Below are 24585 nucleotides of genomic sequence, written 5' to 3' on the forward strand. Positions count from 1 at the left end.
CACCTCTACTGAACCTGCTCTAGTTCAACACATGGGCAAGAATTTCCTCTTGCTTTGGTTCTCAAATTTCACTGTCACATCCAGCCTCTCCCCCCACAGCTTTTCACCCCGAGGACTACAGTCTGCATGACTGCATTTGATAATACAGACTCTGCTGCTTAAATACCGTACATTTGCAGACAGTTAAAGCATGTTTTACAAAGGTACCATAAAGGGGTTTAGCAACATACACTTCCTGGGCGTGCAAGCCTGCAGCAGCTGCCAAGGGACCCTGCCCAACATGGGACAGTTTCCCTCTCCTCATTAGGATGAAAAGGAGCACACAGAGACAAGGCCTTTGTGCTGGAGCCCTTCCCAAGCCATGGCTTCAGAGGAACGATCTGCCTGACATGCTGCAACTCAGGAAGCATGAGCAGGAAAAGGAGGAGGGGAGCAGCAGGCAGGGATTCCCCTCCAAATTTCCAGTGCTGTGCAAGAGGGACAAACAGATGTATCCAGCCAGAGAGAAACAGCAGCAGATTGTGCACAGCCTCTCAGCTGATCCTATTGAACTGAGCAGTGGCACTAGGCTCCACTGCACATCACTGCATATGACATATGCTGGGAGGGAGACAATAACAAGAAGCGATGCCCACGATCCTGCAAAACAGCTCTAAAGCTTGTGCTTCCCTCAGCCCCCAACCCAGGGAGCTTGAAAGCATTCAGAAACAGTACAAAAACTCAGCTGGAGCTACGAATCCTTATAGAATCTTTCCTCCACACGTGCAGCTCAGCCAAGCCTCCCACATCTCAGTGTGCCCCAAAATTTCGTGTTTCAAAGGAATTTTAGAGCCTTTGCTTGTTTGGGAGAAAACAAGTTCAGAAGCCACAAGGCAGCTCCTGCAGACTCCTCTCAGCATGCCACAGCATCAGTGGCGGAGGCAATGCCTGCCTGCAACAGCACAGGCAGCTGCATTCTTTAGTCTGGCACCAAGGAGGAAAGCTATCATCCATTTTTAAGTTAGATTCAGGGAACCAGCTGGGGACCAGCAATTGCCATTTTTGAAGTGCACGAAGAGGAGTGTAACCAGCCTTCCCATAGTAACGAAGATTAGCGGCCTTGAGTCTGACACTCCTCCTGCATTAAAAGATAGGAGACAAAGAGAGAGACAGGTAATTACATAGAAGGAGCCCTGGGGAAATTGCAAACTCCTTGAGAACCCTTTAGCTGGTCTGTATGTTTCTCCTTGTCTCCGCTGCAGCTGAAGGTCCCCAAGAAACATTTGCCCATTAGATCATTAGCTTTATTGCAGAAAGTAGCCAGACAGCTGGTAGTGGCTGTTCAATAAAGACTTAGCTTGCCTCTGCACAGGCAAGAATGAGATGGAGAATGAGAAAAAGAACATCCCAAGGCACATTACCTGTCTGGAGCTTATCCTTGATATGTTAGTGTACTTAGTCAGTGTGAGGGGTCTGACAAATGAACTCTGACAAATCCTGCTGGGGCAATTTAAGCCATTATTGCATCGCACTGTCTTTCAAAACCCTTCACAAATGTTAGCACCATGGAGCAATCCAGCAGGAAAACTTGTATCATGCACTGGCCTCTCCAATTCAGAACCTGGCAAGCTAGCATAAACCCCTTCTCAGTGCTGGATTAAGTTAAGATGTCAATTCTGACCCAGAATGGCTGAGGTCTAGACAGATGATATTGCCTCCACTACAAAGAGCATTAACATCTATCACAAAGATGGAAGAGGAAATGACATCTCAAAGCACTGCAGCTCCTAAGCAAATACAAATCTTTAATATTAAAATACATATGCAATTTGTCTAGCAACAAACTCGAGTCTACTCATGCAGCTCACGATGCTCTATGAATCAGCACTAATTTTTTGGACTTTATATATCCCTGACACATAAGCTGAATGTCTTGCAGTGAAAAGATGGACATGGATTTTCCCATCACCAGATAACTAGAAAATTAAATTCCTCTCACACATCACATTTTGCACTTCTGTTCGAAACTGGAAAAAGTCGGGAGTATTAAAGACTTTCCATGTGTTTCACCATTCAGAACTAGAGCTCGGCTTCCAGATAGTTTCTGTCTTATCTCTCAGTGATATAACCAGCCACAAAACCATGACAGACCCCAGAGAAAACATCAGTTTTAAAAAGCTAACCAAAACAACTTAACAACCAAACCAATCTATATTTGCCCGATTGGAGGTACATGTGTGATAATAATAAAAGACGCACTTTGAGACATGATTCTTCAACTTGTCTTCTCCAGACCTAACTCTCTGTCTTTCCATCTAAGTTGATATTCAGGCAAAGATTTAGTTAATCAGTCTGCAATGCAACAGTTTTACTTTTTCCCTCTGCAAGCATTCAAAATATATCTCATCTTCTAGATTTTCTCAAAGAACAGTATCCTACACTTAGTAGTAGAGCAAGAAGTGCACAAAGCTTCTGTTTGCATTCCAGTATTAGAAGGGCAGCCCACATGAACCAGAAGCTTGGCCAGACTCCACTGACAAACTTCTTCTGCCATCACCTGCCCTTCCAGAAGGAGCAGAGCAGACAAGACACCTTGAAAAGCAGATAGCAATTACCCCTTACCTTTCTTGAAGAGGCCGCCGCCAATTAGCACATTCCTGGAGCTTCTGAATCAGGCCAGAAGAAAGGAGGGGGGGAAAAAAAAAAAGGGGAGGAGAGAGCTGTTTTCTTCCTCAGCACAACAGTATTTCCTGAGGGAAGGAGAAAAAAAAAGTAGAAAAAAGGAAATAAGCATTAGCTTTCATGATTTCAAAGAGGCTACTCATTACAACTCTTGCCTGGCAGAGCTACTGTGCCACTACTTCTGCAGTTCCAAAATACCAGTTTAGGGTGCCCTGCATTTTCTCCATTGTCACCTTATCAAATCAGAGAATATGAATGTCAAGTCAAGCATTGCTAAGAAAAGCAAAGAGATTTCTGTCAGAATGGGATAAAGTCCCATACTAGAATGGGTTAAAGTACGATTCAAAAATATTCTCGAGCATTTATTCTATTAAGTAAACATGCTTCAGCCAAGCTCACACCCACTTCTGTAAAAATTCAAATGAGCCACATTTACTATCAAAATAGTTGGCAAAAGGCAAATTCCAACATGCATACTGAACATACAGGTATATACACCAACATTCAAGCGCTTATGTACTCTGCTTTGAGAGGATCATACCTACAATTATGAGGCATTTGCAACTAATCATAAGTTCTGTTTCTTTTTAAGACAACTTCTCTTTTTCTTAAGACAATCTATTCCAGCTATATCAAATCTTTCAGTAACACCAAGAATAAGTATTTGTGGGGGTTTTTTTAAAACAGAATGAAGAGAAAGAGACCTAGAAAACCTTTTGACTAAAGGTACCACTTAGAAATTGAGCTTCACTCCCATAAAACCACAATTCCTCACCTCAGACCATCTCTCTCTCTCTCTGCCCTACTCCTAAGTTGACTTTAAAGAAACTTACAGACACAGAGATTTAATGGGCCCCTCCCTACCTCCAGTACCTGCCTCTGATGAAAGGCAGGAAAATCAAGTGGAAAATTATTTTAAAGAGTGCATGCAAGACATTAACATCTTAGAGGAAATGGCAATCAAGGTTTTCCACAGGGAATGAGCAAAGGGAAACACGTCCAGTCTGTTCTCCATCACACTTTGTTGGCTTATATTCATATGGAAAAACTCTACCCTTTTCTGTCCCATGGAAAATCTGAACACAAGTTCTCAAAATAAGGAGAAAAGTTTATGCTACCTTACATTTCCACACACACTTCTGCCATCCCTCAAAACAACAATTAACCCATCTGCTAACAGCATTACAGATTCTAGTCTCTTGGAAGAGATTTTAAATAAGGGGCCCCAACATCTAGGAAACAACATAAAAGGCAGCACTTCTATCACAGCATCTCCCTCAAAGCCACCACGTCTGTCCAATTCTAAATGGCCACAGTTCCTGCATTTCTCTAGGGGACAAAAGCTCTCTTTTTCTCTCCTCCTGTCAGCAAGACTTAAAGCTGCAAGAGTAATTCTGTCCAGAATCCCCTCTAGATAGGCAATGATTTAAAGAATTCATGAAGTAACAGTGGCAGTGTAAATAAACAATGAAAAACTAAATAAAGATCACAGAAGACAACACACAGAAAATGTGCACCAAGGAGAGAAAGAACAAGCTCAGTGATTCAAAACCTCTTCTGCCTTGTTATGTGCACCCATAAATAGGCGCAGCAATAATCTGACAATGTGAAAGAATGGATCCTGACACAAAAATGTAACTACTCAAAAACCTGCCTCCTCAACCTTCTGCCTAAAGGCAAACCTTCCCACAGTGTTTAATTTCACTTTCTCAATGTCTTACACCTCTCATCAGTAGCGTTTCTGCTTTCTGTCAGCTTTCACCATCTTGTACTAATTGATGCAAAGCAACTTAAACTGAAACCTGGAGAACTCAAATTGTTTTGTATTTTTTTTTTTTTTTTAAATAGGGAAACACTGCTACAGCCCTCACTGTGGGGACGGCAGAAGAAATGACCCTTAGTGAATTGCTCCTGACACGTGTACATCCCGAGGCTATGTGCAAATCAATACTTACTGAGCAGCTCAGCATGGATCAGGTTGCAAAATGCAAGAAAAAAAGAAATTGTATCACCCCCTCAAACGTACACTGGGTTTGTATCCCTAAATCAAATGAATAATTTGCTTTTCTTTTTCATTATCAAATCAAAAGAATTCTTTTGACAGCATTTTTTTCCCTGCTAAGAACTTCCCCTCCCCTCCCCCAAGATCTTCAGTGAAGTCTGTTAAGTATTGAAATACTGGTTATATTTAAAGTGCTTAAAAATTTTGCACTTCCATCCCATTACTAGTAGGAGAAATCATTTAAAGCAAATGTGGAAGATTTGAAGAAAGCATATTTTTAAACCAAACATAAAATCAAGAGATTGCAAAAAAGAAGTCTGAGTGCAAAAAACCAAAGTTTTTTAACAACATTCTCAGGGAGACAGAAATTTATCTCAAGTACCATTTAGAGACATAGGTTTGACTCAACATCACTTGCTCTCAAAGAAGGTCAGATTGGTCTGTTCTCAAATCCTCAGGCAAGAAAAAAAATAAAGTGAAATAACGCATTACCCAAATGTCAAGAAGTCAAATTCTAAGTGGAGAAACCTCGCAAAATTACTTACAATACCAAAAGACTCGACTAAATTTCTGGCAGGGCCAGAGATAATTCATATGAAAAAAATGTCAAAATGTTTTGGGTATACAGCCACTACAGGAAGGAAACAAACAGAAAACTGGGAAACACTGTATCAAAACCCAACAAATCGTTGACATCAACATTAGATAAATGACTAGGCATATGTTGAGTCAAACACCCTCAAGATGGTGTGTGAGTCAACTCCTGCAATGAATTTAGCAGAGTTGCTTTCCTACATCAAGCTTAATAAAAATAATCCTCAATTATTCCAGCTAGGTTTGGCTTCTCAGTAAATTTCACATGACATCTGTCCATTCTGGACAGTACCTGAGCTAAAGATTTAAACAAGGAGCAGGGATACCAGAATGTGATTTTGACTAACCTCTTCTGAATGATGATGCCAGATTTATTCTTCCTGCTGCATAACAAAGGTAATGTTTTTTCCAGGCATTACCCAAGTGTAGCCCACTTCCTATAGAAAAATGCCAAAAATCCTGCAGGACATTTGCAGGTTCTAAGTCTTAAGTGATCCAGAGACTTTTTATATTCAGAAAATAAAATTTTGGGAAAATAATGCCCCTCACTTCCAATCTGCACTGCATGACTGGCTGACCTTATCATGTCTGACCCCTACATGGAGCCCCCTTCAGCTCTTAGAGGAACTCCTGTGTCAACAGAAACCCCCATTGCACACAACCAACCTGGGTGATTTTCTGGTTTATTGCATTTTCTAGCTCTATGATGGCTCTTAATTGCATTACACTGAGGAATTAGATCAGAGCACTGCTGTATGCAACAGAACCCTCCCCAAACCTTGTCCATAACATGAAGCAGCTCAGGGTTTAAACCGGTGGGCTTCATCATCAACACATCTTAAAATTTACAGAGAAAACCAAAAAGTGTTCTCAAGGTTCTTCAATCTACATATAACTAACAGCTACTCTTCTTCAGGTGAATTATGTGTACATTCAGAGTGTACTAATAGATGTAGGTCAAATTTATATCACAGTAAGAAGTTATTTTCTTTTTTTTCCTGTTGATTTTCAACCTTTTGATCTAGGAGAGTAATAAAAAAACTGTTTCCTTAACATCTATTGAGGGAAGTACCAGTCTCCATTTCTTATTGTAAAAAACAAACAAGCAAGCTAAGAAAAAAATATTAAAATACCTACTCTTAAATAGCATGATGAAACTGAACAAAAACTCTCAGCCTTGGGTTTTGAAGCCAGGAACATCTCCTGTTTCTGAATCAGAGTCTTTTCTCTGAGCTATTTTTTAGTATCTACAGCTAGCACAAAATCAGTATGAAATAGAATTAGCATGTTTCATTTAATGTAACACGTTCATTTCATGTAACATTTCATGAAAACACAATATAACATTCTCCTACAGCAAGAAATTAGCAAATTCTTACTTCTTTTGGTATGAATTAAAAGCCTATCCCTATGATCCATGCATATGTGTGTGCACGTGTCCCATACACACAGCAGGGTAAGCCTCCCACCACAAACATCTGTACTGGAGACATTTGTGAAGAAGCTTCTTCAAACGTAAATACTATTTTCCCAGAACTGTATCTGTACAAAGACAGGAAGCTCTTCTCAAAGTTCTTCTCAAGTATCTATTACAAAAAGCCAAGAAAAAGTAAGCAAAACCTTGTGCAGAAGCACAGACAAAGCATAAAAACATAGTAAGAGTCAATGAAAATACAGATCTCCTACATAAATTTTCCTGTAATTTGCCTTAGTGAACTCATGGGATCCACCACCAACAGATGTCTAAATAAAAGACTAGATTTTACTTACATGAAATATATTTCCTAAATAAGCAGTGTAATTTTTATTAATTTGAACAGCCTTTAATTCAAATGCCAAACGTATTTTATTTCTGTATCTTTATACAGAGATATTCACACAACTGTTTCCTACGACTTTAATCTTACAGCTATGTGTATTTTCCCACCTGCTTTCCTTGAATCCTGAAAAAAACTCTTCCCAAAATGACATTTGTCCATGTGAAAAACCTAAGCTTTCAGAAGCACTATTCACACGGATGCATGTAGGTAGCGTGCCTATTAAAGCATACCAACCTCTGTATGACATTTACCTACCAGTCTAACTGCAATGACCCCACCAAGAATGAAAAAAAAAATATTTCATTTTCTCTTAATCACCTAAAATGGTACAAACTGAGCACAAGTAAGATTTATACCCTGTATGTTATATGCAAAGCCTTGAGGACCAAACTCAGTGCACTGAAGCAGAATGAGAGATGCTCATCACTTGAAAAATTCGGTCCCTTCCAAAGAAACAGGGTGGAAATAATTTTGTCAAACATTTATTTCTCTCTTTTAAGCTAGATCTAGAAGGAAGCAATATCTTTGTCTAAAAGCCTCGACCCTCAACTTTCCCGAGTGATTAGGGGACAGGATGCTGATAAACCAGCTAAAATAACTGGTGGAGTGGAGCCCAGGACCGAGGACATAAGGGACAGGAGAGTCAGGTGCATGGCCACATCTGGGAAAGCAGCATCCTGCTGCTGCTCCCTGCTAATAGGTTAGTAGCCTGTGTGCTGCTGTCAGTGGCAGCAACAGCCCCAAGGATAAGGGGGGGGTGGGAAAGGGGCATGCAGAAGCTTTTTTTTTTTGCAGCAACTAACTACCTTACAAGCCTGATTTTGTATTTTTCTATCTTATTCTTAACTAAAAAGAAGATACACTTCATGTTGGATATAGGTATTTTTTGAAGCTTGAATCATTTAGCCTATTAAACCCAAGCCTGTAATATGGGTGTTATTTCTTAAAAACATACAGTAAATGCATTAAATTATTGATAGTCATTAAACAGGAAAAAAATTTAAACAGCTCTCAGCTTTTATCAATCATTAATGCAGTTTCCACTTGCACATCTCACTGGGTTGCTATCATATAGCACAGAGCAAAGAGTACAAATCCTGAAGGCATGAATTCATTTTCTCTTGATGCAGAGTAAAAATATTCTTGGCAGCAGGAGAGAGGCTAAAACATGAAGCAGAATGGTTGAAAGGAGGCTTGTGTCTTTTGCAGTAAACAGGTTGCAATACGAGGGAGCAGCAATTTGAGGCACCAAAGCCCATCCACTTCTCCTGTAAGGGCCAGTAACAACGTCATCAATCACCTCCAACACCTGGCAGCAGTTACAGCCAGCCCCACAGTGTTTACAAATTTGATCCCTATTTGAAATAAATGTTAATTCAATGGCATATGGGGAAAACAAGGAGCATTGAGGTGAATAGTAAAGCATCCAGCAACTTGAGCAAGATGAAGATTTCACCCCAAGCTGCTCACCAGCTCATAAGCCAGTAAAACCGATAATGTACAGAAAACCTCAACTTGTCACACTGACAGCCAGTCAGAAAAATGACAGAGACTGGGATAGTCTCTTGAAGCTATTATGAACCTTTACTGGGACAAGTTATAACTAGACCTAACGCTTTCAGCAGGTCTGAATGACTCACGTCAATATGGGGAATCTGGAGATAGATGCCAGTTGGTGGCACCTTGCCTGGCTGCAACAGGTCGGCTACCAGCGAAGAGATTTTCATCAACATCCCATTTTTTGTCCATTTTATGCAAGGAATGAAAACCTGTCTTACAAGAGCTGCTCTCCTACCTTTCATCACTGACAATTTATTGAAATTCACTACTTTAAAATGCAACAATCCACAGCGACAAGTCAGGTATGATTGCAGCATGCAAGGACTGACCTGACACACCTCTAGAGTAGCAACTGTAGGTGAGCCATAGCCATAAAAATATCAATGCAAAGCACACAAACCCCAGCTCTAGCTAGATATTTAGACAGTGAAACCTTAGCCCTGCAGCAGGCCTGCTACTGGAACCCAAATTAATTTGTTTTAAACTACCTTGTGTCTGTTTAAATGAGCTGTAATAATAGCTCTGAAGCAAAGTGCAGACACATCCAAAAGCTAAACACAATGCTGAGGACGGCTGGAGAAATGCGTGCCCACACCCAAAGCCCACTTAGAAACTACTAGCAGGAAAAACTTGTCATAATCCAAGTGTTCCACTCCCAATGATGGCTTCAATCCCTTCAAAAAAACATTTCTGTCCACACAGAAGAAAATGGATGTTAGAGATTAGGAAAAAGTACAAAAAGATCATTGTCTGTAACCAAAATCTAAGTCGTACGGAGGTTAGTATTTTTTCCTGAAAACGATTCAAGAATGCACTGAGTCGAGCAACTAGATAATGCCAAATGTTGATACAAAAGCAGCCAGGAAAAGCTGCAGTCACTGGAAAACATTTTCTAGCCTGATTGTTTACAGGCAACTATGTTATAAAATACAAAAATATTTATTTCCAACCATCATTAGTACAAATCTACGTTATGTTAAAAAAAAAAGTCAATTAAGACACATCTCATAACACTGAGTCCCAGGGAAGGTAGCACAGTATTTAAAGTAATACTATGAAAGCTATTACACCACTGAATTGATTTCATCATATATCAACAAACTAAGTAATTCACAATAAATTTCAATGTAATATTAATCCTTATTTATATACAGAACTGTAAGAGTAATAGTCCATTAGTATTACTAATGCAGCCACTAGCAGCTTTCACACTGGTCCAGGAACCAGTATCAGGCTGAGAGAGATGCCCACTTATCCTTCAGGCCATAAGCAGCATACCACCGTGCTACCTGCCAAGATAAGGAAAATGGAAATCACTGACAGGGGGTGCTTGGGCCAGCTCCACAGCTGCCTGCAGGAAGCTGCTGCTGCAGCTCAAGGGAGCACAGCCTGAGCATCCGCCTTTGCCAGGGCTGATGCCCCCTCCCTACTGCCATGGCCTCTGAGGTGAAAAGGGTCTGGTTTAGGTGAGTGTTTGCACGCCTGCAAAAGTATTCATTGCTTGTAACACATCCTTCTTTCCAAACTTTTTTTTTCTTTTTTTTTAAAGTAAGTAATCTTTCTTTTTTAGACTACTCAAGTTCCTATCTCCTCCCTACACCCCACTGAGAATGTTAATTTCAAGCAGCTACAAGTGCTATTTAATTTTGTCTGGCCTGTGAAGCACATTAGCCTTCCAATGAAGTATCTGGAATTTTTATTTTGAAGCCATAATCTGGATCTCTAGCTAAGAGATGTGGCAGAAGCACACCATTCCCTAGTATTTCCCTTTCCTAACCAATGCAAGGCTTGTATATGACAACATAAGCAAAGGCTACAAAATAAACTCAAATCCCTAAATAAAAGTCTCATGACAACTGCAGCTAAGTCTAATGAAAAGCAACTTTGAACTAATAGATAAAGCCTTTCAAAATCTCCTAACTATTTGTAGCATGATATACGTTATTAGGCAAGAGAGATGCATCTTTAGTACTGAATTGCATGTTTCACTGAACCACCACAGATCCACACTCAAGGCTTGACTGTCTGAGTTCCAACAGAGACAGGGCCTTTCTGTATTGGATAGCTGGGTTGGATACAGCAGTCTCTGTGCACACTCCCCACGTGCCCCTCTTTGTTTTAATAAACTGATTCCATGATAAAAGTAATTTAAAATAACAAAGCCAAACAACTGTCAAACTACCACTAATATGAGCCTTCAAACAGGTTTCCATTTCATAAATCATTTTGGTGATCTAGCTTCACACCACCCCAGGGAAAGTTACACGCGTAATAGAGAAAATTCACTATCAATATGCAGAGATCATTTGGCAACCATATCGCTACTAGTAAAGACCTGTGCAGTGGCACCATGGTTTCAATGCATTGCATATGCAGGACAGAAGAGCTCTTTAAACCAAATGCATTAGCTCTAGGCTTGCAAAATCATCAAAAGACAACCAGTTCTGCTTCAGGTGCACATCTACTCCTCCCTGAACCAGCATAGTGGGCATGGGGACCGTAAGTGGTGGGTACTAACTTGCCACCCTTGCTAGGAAAGCAACTTCAATCATTTTCAAGATTTGCTAATGACCCCAAGGGTTCAGATAATGAACCCAAAAGTTCAGAGACTTCAAATAAGGAAGACAGTCCTCTATTACTTGAAACTTTCTCATGTCTCCTGTTCAAAGACAGTGTTAAGAACATCATCATTATTATTATGTACATTACACATATTTTCAGGTATTTATTACATTAATACTTCCTATTATTATGTAACAATAACCTGCATTTAAACTACTTCTGATATTTTCTTTGCCTTGTACCTCTTACTCTGTTCACAAGTTCTGATGCTCCTTTCCTTTGTCACAGACTTCTGCTATCAGTGGTCAATGGATGAGACTGAGTATTAGTCTCCCAGAGGAGAAAAAAAAAAGAAAGAAAACTCAGTGAACCAGGGTGTGTATTTTTTTAGGCTATATTTTCTACCTCTAGCACATTTCCTTGTCCTGAAGCTCAGATGGTCACAAATAACCCTTAGTCAATACTTTTCTTCTGGAAATTCATCCAAGAGTTAATTTCTCATTACAAGAAATTCAGCCTCAGGAACTAAATCAGCAACCAAAGCAGAGGGGCAAAACAACTGCCTCCAAAGGACTCTTTACAAGGATAATCTCCTGAATGAAACTCTTATTAGTGACAATTTTGATGTTCCAAAAACAAAAGTATAGCTGAAGTATATGGATACCTGATACAGTATGACACAATTCATGACTCAATACTATATATTCCTCATGCTCCAAGATCAGAGGCTTTTCCATAGTTCATATTTCCCATGTGAATTATTTCCTCCTCTCATCAAATAATCTGAAACACTTTCAAATAGAATAGAAGTAAGTTGAGCAAAAAGTATTTACTAACTGGTTATCTGAAGTTATCAACTAAAAAAAGTATTTTCATAATAATTGCAGTTATAGCTAATGTGAAATGCAGAACTAGAATTCCTGTAAGAAGGCTTCACCTGAACTACTTCTGTGAACAATAACAAAAATGCAGCAGTAAAGAGCGGACATTCAGGACTGAGGAAAGAGGGAACTGATGGAGCAGCCAGACCCCAAAATGACAAAGAGGTAACCAACATCTTTCAGCTAGAGGCTTCAAGTCTGCAAACAGCACCATGGTAGGAATCACTTGACTTCCCTGGGCTTTCTACAAACCAGTTAGAAAAAACAAGGAGCACATGGCTGATCCTGCATCTCCCATTTGATCAATCCTTACTTTCACATGTCAGCAGTAATGTCTTAGAAATATCAGCTGCAGTTTATAGTCTAAGAATTTCAAGCAACACAGACCAGAACCATTGCATTTCCCTGAAACTTGCACACAAAATCTCTGTTTTCAATGGCACCACCTGCTCCCTGCTTCCCCAGCCAGCATCCCCATGTACTTGTCATGCAGCATCCCACACTAATGCAAATGTCTTGAGCAGGTGGGACAGGAACAGTTGATGGGTTTGTTACCAACATCTTGGAGACCAGTTTAGAACACAAAATTTAAAAGCTTCATTAGCAACATATCCTCTGTTTATGCTGTGTGTCAAGAGCTGAGTCAGTAGAGAATGTTTAGATAAAAAGAGGTGGGTAAATTTTTCAACACTACCTATGTGATTTAGAAGGCTCAATCTCACTGTATATCACTTAGATGTATAGAAAAGCTAAAAGCTACTTCTGGCCTTTTCTTGCTATTCTATTAGATGTAACTACAAACTATTACTCTAAAATTTACGCACAAATATCACTTGTCAATTGGATGTTAAGAAGTAGAGAAAAGGTGCAATTTTTACCAGTCAGACTATGAGAGAATTTCCCATCACACTGTGGCACGTATGCAAAGCTTCTCAGCAACTTGTTCCATGACAATGGATTTGCAAAGCAAGAACTGAGGGGATTATTTGATTCAGCATCTAGTCAAGTGGCCAATTCCTTCAGCAATCAATATTAATCAGCTAGCTAAAGTCTTGTAAGAAAAATCAGAATCTGAATCCTTCCTGCTGCAGCAAGCAGGGCTCTGAGGCCTTATGGTCCAACACAGACACCTCAGCCACTGCAATTTTGAAAAATTAATTTTACCTGGGGTTCAAAATATACCCCATGCTTCTTTCCAAATGCCAAAACACAAAGGCTCACATTTTCAACGAAATTCCGAGAAGAAAAAGACATACATACAACTTGGGTCTAATATAGTCTATTTATTACTTTGCACTTCAGCTGTGCAGAAAAGACTTTAAAATGAGCACAGGGGACCAGGGAGTAAGAGCAAAACATTTTAGAGCAAAATACAGGCCATCTTCATACACACAATTTCTGCATTAATAACATCAAGAGTTTTGCTTTTTCCCATTATTCATATAATTCAGGAGGCATTATTAAGAGATATGAATTACACAGCTATGACAGTATGCATGGAGAAAGCTGAGTGTCAAAACTTTAATAAGAACTTATACCCCAGCATTTCTGGGTCCTTAGGAAAATAAAACAAACAAGCAAAAACCACCAAAACAAGAAACCCTCACAAAAGGGATTTAGGCTAGGTTTTCAAATGCCCCTTCTGTTCAATTAAAGCCCACATTTCATGCACTTCTATTTCCTTTGACAGCATATTAAAACAGAAGCCTTCAGATCATCAAGCAAACCAGAGGGCCCTTTGGCAGCTGTTAAGGCCCAGTACTGGAGTTGTGTTTTAACAAACCTGTGAGCCCCTGCTCATCTGTCTTTAAAAAGCAGAAAGTACACAAATCTGTTTTCCCCTCCATTATACGGTCACTCCAAATCCCAGTGCAATTACTCAGTAATCCTTGGCATAGCTGTATGAAAATGACCAAACCTACACTCAAAGAGAATAAATTGGCAGGCAAGCCATGTGGGCGAGGTGGAGGGAGGGAGATGGGAACACATTGTTTCCAGGAGTGCCACACACTTGGACGACAGGGCAGAAACCGGACAATGCAATGATCTGGTAGAACAGAATGGCTTGTCTGTGTTTATCAGGGGACAGCTTGCTGGGATAACAGGGAGCATAATGACTTCAAGCTGTAAGAGTAGCCAGAACCAGAAGGAAAAGTACTAGGGTTTGGGATTCCTAGAAAACAGCTGAAGAAAAGGAGTGACTTGTAGCAGTGGACTGTTCTGCAGCAGTAAGTCTGGCAATGAGGAACAGCTGGGCAAATCTGAAACAAAAATACCAGCTTTCCCGGAGATTCACCTTCAGACTCAGCAGAGTTTGACACACGGCAAAAACTAGATTTTTGTATTTTAAGTAAAGCTTTAAAGAACAATACAGACATGTATTTAAGTTACTGTGAAAAATACATGACCAGACATTAAATGCTCTGTGCTGAGCCACTGCTAATCTGCCAGCACCCAACGCTCAATGCCGTGCCCTACTCCTCATTCACCAGAACAGACACAAATTGTTCCTGGCAGACAAATAATTTCTTCCACTGCCTTTCTAAGATTGCAGACAAGTAAATATAAATGTGTATACATTATAGATACATTCACATTTTTAGAAGTTTAATATATAACTGTACTTTGTACTATGCATTTACATACTATATAAATTCACACTTGTTTAGGCAGAATAGAACCTCAACATTTTAGAAATGACCAAGTTACAGTTTTTGCACTAGGCAATGATGATTAAAACCTGAATATTTCATAGTAGTGAATCACACTGCCAAGTCTCTAGAGACCAGAGCAATTTGAATTGGCATAAACGAATGTTTCCCAGTCTTCTGCTGATTCTGTAATGAGTTATCTCCCAGCCCTGCCAATCATTTCTCGGAAGGCAGCCCCACTCTCCAACTCTTTAGCTTTATTCACCACTCACAAGTGCTGGGAAGGCTGTGTTTGCTTCCACAACTGCTGCTGTCTCACAACAGCAGCTCATCAACGCTTTGCCCCTTTTGTCAAAGCCATCCATGAACACCCTCAGAATTTTCATGACCCTTGTCTGCACAGAATCCATTCTCCCATCAGTTTTATCTTCCCAAATCACCAAATAAATTAACTTCTACAACAGCAACGATGGAAAAAGAATGCAAACAAAGCCGTTTGAATCCCTGTACCCACATTTAAATTGGCTGCCCACTAGACACAGACCACGAGCCTTTTCACACCAGCAGTTCTGCCAAAGAAGTCTCTAGAAGCCTTGTGATCTCAAATGCCAAAACATTCCCCTGATGATACAAGTTTAACCTCAGAAGATAGGAAAGGAGCTGCTATACACAGGTTAGAGCTGATGAGCAGCACGTAAAGACTGGAGCTGTGCCAAATTTGGGTTACACCAGCTTTTCTTTTTTTTTTTTTTTTTGAAGGTACAAATGGGTTCACACATTCAAGTTTCCTTTTGAGTTTACTGTGCAATTACCTGAACTCCAACCAAAACTCTGCCAAAAAAGCAGAGTTGCAGGGACTTGTATAGACTTGCCTGAATGCCACAAGAACATTCTGGCAAACGTGGATATAACTTTGCTAGGGGGTTCAAACAAGTATTCTTGCAGATAACTAAAATGGATTAGAGGTTAAACTGGAGCCTACTAAACTCAGACAGCTTTTTCTTCCAAAACCTGACATGATATTGCCAGCTGCTTTGTGGCGATACACTAATTCTACGGTCAATGAAGTCAAAAGTTTTGTTTCTATGTTAACATACACAAGACAAATTTTGCTAATACCTAGGCTTTAACTTTTTTTTTTTTTTAATCTCCCACAGGTCCTCAGCCTCCAGTTCTAGCAGAACCTGTTACTTTTACCTTAAAATGACCTTACTTAGGAGAGTACTCAAATTGCTGACAACATACTGCTTCAAGCTGGCATCCTCCCTCTTATTGCCATCCGTGCATTTTTATTATCACACAGCTGTTTTTTGTGCTTTAGCTTTGTATTTGGCCATTTCTTAAGGTCTTCAAGCACAAAATCCAAGCTTCGAAGACTATAGGCCACAGAACCCAAACAGTGGTGAAAAGCACAGAAATGCATTGATTTAGTAAGATATAACAGGTGTCATCACATTGTGAATACAGTAACCCTGAGTGTATGCATATTCCAGTACGCTGTCTCCAATGGTTGAAATAAAAAGAATGAAAAAGAAAAAAAAAAAAAAAGTCTTCTCGCTCATTCTATCAACACTAATGTCAGCCTGTAAAATCACTGTACTGAGTAAACCAGTTATCAGCAACTTGAATTTTTGTCCTGGAATGGAGAAATAAGAAAAAGGGGAATTGCAATGGAAATTTCTAGAAGTAATAACCTAGTAATAGAAAGTCAACAGCATTTTCAAGTTATGCCAGCTCCCAGCCCCCAAATGCTAACAGCTGTTCATTAATCCATCAGTTTTGAGGCCCCATACACTACCTCTTCTCCCTGCAACTCCAGCTGTGTGGAGAGCAAGCACAGGAGCTCTCTGAAGGTTCACATCGCTAAAACTGCTTTCAGTCCCCTAGGAGCAGTGGTCTTGCTCCACCCTTTTTATTACTAATATTATTTTGAAGTCAGATAAGATAGTCCTTGATCAAATTTTCAGAAGTTGAAACTTCAGCAACACCCTGGGAGAAAGCCCAAAATGCCTAAATAAATCAAAACCACACAGAACTCATATCCAACAGAGCTGTGTTGTCCATTTCCTGACAGCTTCTATCTAGCCAACAAATTACAACCAATTAAGTCCTTTGCAAGGAAAGTTTTCTGTTTACTGTAATGCTGGGGGGGAGAGGGGGGAGCTAGGAGGCATTACTCCAAATGTATTAAAATAATTAATCTATCCACAAACACCACTGGAAATTGCCTTGGGTTTCTCCAAAGGACTTTGGTTTTGTTATTGTATGTAATTATAGTAATCAAGAGTTCCTAACCAGGTTCTGCAAACATAAGGTCAGTTAGAATAAAGGAAACTGATTCTTTCTTGCAGCTCCTAGGTCCTTCCCTTCCACTAAAAAACATTAAAAAAATGGGCATGTAGATCAGTTGTTTAGTCTTTTTAATCTAAGATCCTCACATATGACAAAGAAAAAACCAAGCTCTTAACACTATCAGCATCTTACTTGCAAGAATGCTAAAAAAACAAAGCTTAGCTTCTCCACAGCCACACATCCAAAAAAAAATGAGAAAAGTCAAAAGGTAACTGGACTAGCAACCTGAAACACTGATTTCAGAATTTATCACTTTGAAAATGTAAGCCTAAAAATAAATAAGTACTTGGAACCTTTATCATGCTTTCCCAATTCTAGTATTTCCTCACTAGTCTCGTTAGTTAGTCTAAAGCATTTTGCATTCAAATGATCAAAACTTTATGTTCCCGAGAAATGCTTTTGTTAAAAACAGTTTAGTACCTGGTGATGCAAATGAGCTTTCTTTTCCATGTAAGGAAACTCTGGTGACATAGTTGAGTACACAGACACTTAAAAGTTAATCTAATGGTCAAATCTAAAAACCCATTCTGAAAAAGGTGAGTTACCATTGAATGAAAGCAGGTTACATGCTCGTTTTATAAAGGCCTTGATTCACAGTATTCCATAACCTATCAAGCAACCACGTTTTTCTTGATTTCAACCTTTTGAAAGAGAGGCACAGAAGAGAAGCAGAGACTAAATCATGACAAGCAAGACTAAATCATGACTTGCAAGCCACCGCAGCAGTTGGTGACAGAAGGATGCGCACGCCTTACTGTCCCGCTTACACTTCCCTCACACCGCTCGTGTGTGCGCTGGGAACGGCACAATACAGTGTCAGAACCCAGAGCTACGCTTTGTACTCTCCCAGACAGAATGCAATCATCTCTTGGATGTAAATAATGCATTCTGATGCACATAACCCAGGACTTGGGTAACTTCCACTGCTTTTCAGGTTTTCCTGAAAGCAGATCCTCAAAATCATATCAGTGAATCAGGGATAAGGAGGGCAGAAAACAGCAGCAGCAGATCTTGCAGGACAAAGAAGGGTGCTTCAGAAAAAACTTCTTGTTTATCACCTCTGTGATCCCGGCATTCTGTTTAATATGGGCCTTTGTCGCTGGCCTAAATTCAAGTGAGCATTGTAAAATATTAAAGAATACCTTTCAAAAGATTTTTAAGCTCTGACAAAAACGTCTATGAACCTCATGGAACTGCACTTAAGCACCAGCGAGCAGGTTGTGAGTCCCAAAACAAGGCTGGCTTATTCAAACAGAATGACTATGTATGATTTCAGATGACGCTGGATAAAGAACCCAGGAAAGTGTTTTCCTACAATGCTATACCCTGAAAGTAAGGGACAGCTGAAGAATTAAGCATTCATTTAATTCTGAAATGCTTTTCTGGGTGGAACAACATCTAAATAATTATATATATTAAATAAAAAACAACAACAACAACAACAAAAACCAAACCTAACTCAAACAAATACCCCCCCCCATACTGTCCATCTTTTCACTACAAGTATCATTTGTAAGTAGACCACCAGATTTCAATTCTTGACTTTCTGCCAGAGAGCTTTTGCAGTATGTTTCTCTCAAAAAAAAATCTCTCTGAAGGTTAAAACAAGCTTGACAATAATAGTCAGATGGCATTTATCTGCACAACAAACTCAGTTACAAACCATCAATATTTATTTGACATAAATCTCAAGCCCTCTTCTAAGTTACAAGTTATATAAATTAATCTTACTCAAGATATTCATCAACATATTTTCTAACATTAATATCAATACAACAACATACACCAAGTGCCCCTTGTCACAGCAGCTGTTTGCACTTAGTTTTCTGTACCTTAATCTTTCATTTGGCTAAGCTAATAAAACTAATACGCTAGCTTCCTTTCTTTTCTTTTAAGCTTCAAGGTAAAACTGTGTCAAGTTAAAACCATGAATAATAAGTTATTACTAACATGTAGAACTTGCACAGATCAGAAGAAAACAGCATTTGCAGTGTAAAATGCATTGAATGTTTTTAAAAATGCAGCAAATTTGTAAAGAACTTCCAATTACAATGTAAACCTTTGGATCTTCCAAAAATACAGCTGGGCAAATATTTGAGAAAAACTATAGCAAATGATGACTTTCAAAAGAAAGAACAGATTTTTATAGGGCTTCTTAAAAGTTCCATATTAAATTGCACAGTGCTCTGATATTTTCACCAGCAGTTATGCCACTACATGAAGAATGTAGAGCCACAGACCAAGTCCACTGGTTTCCCTCAAGCCCAAAATGAGACAGCATGATGCATTTATAAATTCCTGCTCTACTCCTAAAATTCTTATGGCACCAAAGATATTCCTATACCCACTTCCTGTTAGGAGGCACAGAGGCTGCAATAATAGCGAGCCAGCAGAACACCTGAGGTTTTTCAGAGTTTAATTCAGCAGCTGATGATATTTAAGCATATGGTCAATGTAAGCATTTTTCTGAGTAAGGACAAACTTAACATGTGCGTGACTGAACTTGAGCTCAAACAGACTTAAAATTTAACTCAAAACTGGCTGAATTAACAGTCACACAAAACAGACCTGAATATACCCTGGCTCATTCTACATAGTTGTTAGAATACAAAACACTCTCCCGTCCCTTTTTAGAGGTTACCACCAACATTCACTAATTGCCCTTACTGATTTAACACACAAATACTTTAGAAGGGAAGAACACACTCCCCCTAAAGATGTGATATTGAGGGTTTACCTCAAAACAAATGTCTAAGATAATACTCACTTTACTCTTCCCATCCAACACAAAGACTACAACCTGTGAGTAGTTTCTTCCACAAGAAACAAATCCAATTAACCAACTAAATTATTCTAAGCAGTTTTAGGATAAGCTTTACTCATTTCATATCACAGTAAATCTTATTAAAGGTATAACTAATAAATTTTTGCCCAATTCTAAAGCCTGTAACTGCAACACCCTGAATGCATGCCTCAAGACATCTAAAAATACAGTACGTACAAGCTCTTTTTTTGGTAAATATAGTGTACAGTGGCACACAGTGGCTTGAGGACAACTGCACTATTGTGCAGTGTCAGTAAGCTCAGTGAAACAATTTAGACAAATAAATGCTATCTTCTGCTCATCAACAATGATGGTTTAACAATACTTTTCATTCCTGTAACACACAGAGAAAACTAAAGCTAAGTTTCAAGACCAATAATTACATGATGTATTTTCAAAGAGATACAAGACAAAGGCAACTTCCTCTTATTCCAGCCCTTTTCCTTGGAGAAATCAGAACTTTTAAAAGCTCCATCTCTTTGCTTGTTACTACTTTGTCTTTCCATCTCAAAACAGATATGAAAATCGGTTGTAATTCAAGGCTAATTCAGTCTCTAATTAGTTTGGAATCTTACAGGCTCTGATCCTATGTGTTGAAACTAATTTTTATCATGTCTGATACTTCACGGATGTGTCATGTTCTTGCTAATCTGGATCAGCACTTTTGGCAAAATTTTATTATGAGTAGAGTACTATGGAGAAATTTCAAATATCAGATCTTGTGACAACGCACAAGAAAGCAAACGTGAAAATAAAGCAGCTCAGTTGATTCAAGGGATGGAAATTTTCTTCCCAAAAGAGAATTAGGGAAGACAATCCCCTTCCAAAATTCTACATCAGGTTGTCCTTTGACCTTAAGAAAGGGAGAGAAATATATATCAATTCAAAACTGCCTACTCTAACCACTTTTTTTAGATGCTGCACTTGACAACTACAAGTAAAACAGAACAGAGATCCTCTTTATTCTTATACCTGGTTTCAAATCAATTGCAGTCTACAGAATAGCACAGACATATTAAAAGAGGATGAAATACATGTTCTACTGGAGCAAGTTTGGTTTTCTTGACATGATGGGTCCATTTGTTGAGGCTGTCTCACTGATAGTGAATGCACTAAACACAAGGAAACGTGAAATTTCATACTCCCATTATATACTCCCATCTTCCATCAACAGCACCTACTTTAAAGGCAGCTTCAAATTTACTCTAGTCTGAGCCATTAGACTTGGGCACATTTTAAGATGTAAGGATGTTCTCAACTGATTGGTTCTATCTCAGTGTAGCAGTAGGTGAGTGCAGTTGCAAAGCACTTTGCCTCTCAAGAGAAGTTTCTTTCCAAGATGTGACTGGTGCAAGCCAGCTGATCAGGCACATGTTAATCAGTCCGAAACCATCACAAGGCTTGGCACCACATTTACTATTTCCAGAAAGGAAGCCAGATGTATATTAATATGGATTGAAGAAACCAGACAAATGAACACAGGCCAAGGCAGTAGAGATATATGTTCTACATCCCCCCTCATTAGATCTACCTCAAAGGGATGATGCTCAACTCAAAGAATCACGGAATCAGTTAGGTTGGAAAAGACCTCTGAGATCTTCAAGTCCAACCTATGGCTGAACACCACCTCATCAACCAGACTGTGGTACTGAGTGCCACATCCAGTCTTTTCTTGAACACCACCTTGGATGGTGACTCCACCACTTCCATGGGCAGCCCATTCTAATGTCTAATCACCCTTTCTGTGGAGAAGTTCTTCCTGATGTCCTGGTGCAGCTTAAAACTGTGTCCTCTTGTCCTGTCACTAGTTGCCTGGGAGAAGGGACCAATTCCCAGCTGGCTGCAACGTTCTTTCAGGTGGTTGTAGAGACGGATAAGGTCTCCCCTGAATCTCCTGGTCTCCAGGCTAAACAACCCCAGCTCCCTCAGCTGTTCCTCACAGTTCTTGTGTTCTAGACCCTTCACCAGTCTCGCTGCCCTTCTCTGGACACATTCCAGCAGCTCAACATCCTTCCTAAACTGAGGGGCCCCGAACTGGACATAGCACTCGAGGTGTGGCCTCACCAGTGCCAAGCACAGGGGGATGATCCCTTGCCTGCTCCTGCTGGCCACACTATTGCTGATCCAGGCCAGGCTGCCATTGGCCAGTGGTCAAGCAAGCACACCGCTGGCTCGCATTCAGCCTGCCATTAATCAGTACCCCAGGTCCCTTTCTTCCTGGCCACTGTCCAGCTGCCCTGCCCCAGCCTGTAGCGCTGCAGGGGGTTGTTGTGGCCAAAGAGCAGGACCCAGCACTTGGTCTTGTTGAACCCCATATCACTGCATTCAGCCTATCTTTCCAGCCTGTTCAGGTCCCTCTGCAGAGCCCTCCTGCCCTCCAGCAGATCAACACTCACCCATCAGCTTGGTGTCATCTGCAAATTTTCCTCCATACCACACACTGAGAAACTGAAACCTATAACCATTACAACAGGGAGATGAAACCTGAGCTCCTGTTTGCTGCTCTGGCATGTCCTGAACCCCATGAAAACATCAACTTGAAGTATTGTTCAGGCTAGAAATTTGACTGACAGATTTTAACTCCACTGAAATTTTCATGCCATGCTGAGGTATAACTTCACATCTCTGGCTCCACATCTCTGCAGCAGACCGCATGCAACATCTTACTGCTTATCATCTAACAAAAGCACTAACTTTAGAAGAATGGTTTCACAAACTCCTACAAAAGGAAAGCAAGTGGACAAGCACTCGGTCTAAGCTGAATTTGTTATTATGAACTGGAGACCATGCTTTCTTTCACACAACACTCAGCCAACTGTACGGTTTTATAAGGTGCCAGAGGAATGTATTTCCTGTTATCTGAAACACATCACTTCTAGAGCACATGAACGACAGTTTGTGTCGAGTGTCTACAATAAACTAAGAGGGCTGTCAAGTCTGATGGCATATTAGTTTGTCACTTGTAAAAGGCAAAGCTGTGTGAGCAGATTAGACAATGCTACATAATTTAATAATTTTATCATGTATTCTACTTGACATTACCAGCTATTCCTCATGATTTCATCTGCCTATGAGACTACAAGCCAGATGCACAGCCTTTTTGCTAAAATGAATACTGTCTATCCATACACAAACAACACTGTCTAACCCAAAAAAGGCAAGCTTGGCTTGCCAAAAAAAACCCTTCAATTTTAATTCCTGAAAACTCACCAAAAATTAAAATAAAATAAAATAAAATAAAATAAAATAAAATAAAATAAAATAAAATAAAATAAAATAAAATAAAATAAAATAAAATAAAATAAAATAAAATAAAATAAAATAAAATAAAATAAAATAAAATAGCCTCTGACAGCATTTTAAGAAAATCAAGTACCTAATATAGAAAACAATATATAGTATATAGAATACAAATACATAGAAATCCTATATACATAGCCACCTCTACACATGGATACAGTTATCATGAGTTAAGGAAATAGATAGTTATCAATGAGTAGAACAAGAAGAGGCACCTATGTGTGAACCAGCAATAGTGTTTAAAAGCACACTGGCCACATGCATTTATTTGCAAGCATTGCAGCTTGCTTTCTAAACAAAGGAAAGTGGGAACACACGAGAGATGAACAGGTAAGTTTAGGAGGAGTTATAGACACACTGAGTGAACTACTTACAATGGGAATTAAAATCTTCCCTGGAAATACTGTTTCAGAATTCTTTACACTGTGTGTTACTCATTTCAAAACACAGAAGAGATAAAATATTTTGCTCCAATTCTTTTGCACTTGACACTTCACTGCAAGGTATTCAATATGAAAATTTCTTTTTGCACAGATACAAAAAATCCCAAGGAGGAAAATGGGCCAAAAACTTGTGCTCAAACTTTTGTTAGTTGACCACAACTCACAAAATTGTATCTAAAATGGCAGTAAATATAGGAGTGCAGATAAGGCATTAGCCAAATCCAAACGACTGAAAAAGCACTGGATTATGCTGAAAAAAATTCCTCTAAGTCTGATATCTGCCCATAGAGAATCAGCCTATCAAAATTTTAAAGGGTATTTCTTTTAACTAAACTCCTGTAATATAGTCTATGCAGAGTTACATTACTAATAATTTTCATGGGATTTCACACAGAAGTACCAATTACATCCTCCCTGTAAGAATCTGTGGAGGTAGAACAAGGCACAAATTATTATGCTTTCAAGGTTTATCTATAAAGTACCTGCACACTCACTTTGTTCATGTCAAAAATGCAAACAAGAAAAGCAGTTTCCCCCCAAGTTTGATGAGATCACAAATTAACAACAACTTAGTACAAGGAGTTATGCCCTCCCCTGCAAGAGCAGCACAAAGTGTACACCCTGGTCCTACACAGCTTGCAAGCATCTTCAGCTCTCAGCCAACTTTGGCCCAGAGCCACCCAAAGCTATTGCTGATGTGATGCAGTCAGAAACTTATCTTTACAATGGCCAAGGGTTTGTTTTGAGTTTCTAGAAAACTCATTTTGTTCTAGGAGTGTGAAGAGAGAAAAACTCACATCCCAACTTTGTGAACATATAAATCAGTGTAGCCCATAATGAAAACTTGTTCCTCACAACTCGTAAGTGCAAAGTGTTCAGATTCAAATTTCCTTATCAGTATTTACTCATAGCAAACCAGTTGGTTTATTTTTCCT

General features: G+C 39.4%; 1 protein-coding gene across 6 annotated transcripts in view; it reads right to left on the bottom strand.

Annotated features, from left to right (window-relative positions):
* The window catches only part of ZMIZ1 (zinc finger MIZ-type containing 1), a 341983-nt gene that overhangs the window by 288864 nt on the left and 28534 nt on the right, over positions 1-24585 (bottom strand). For all 6 annotated transcript variants that reach the window (XM_058840875.1, XM_058840879.1, XM_058840874.1 and 3 more), the window contains exon 2: positions 2602-2729. The gene's annotated coding sequence lies outside the window, so the exon portion shown is untranslated. The remainder of the gene's footprint in view (positions 1-2601; positions 2730-24585) is intronic.

Source organism: Poecile atricapillus, chromosome 6 (genome assembly GCF_030490865.1).
Source record: "Poecile atricapillus isolate bPoeAtr1 chromosome 6, bPoeAtr1.hap1, whole genome shotgun sequence".
Lineage (NCBI taxonomy): Eukaryota > Metazoa > Chordata > Aves > Passeriformes > Paridae > Poecile > Poecile atricapillus.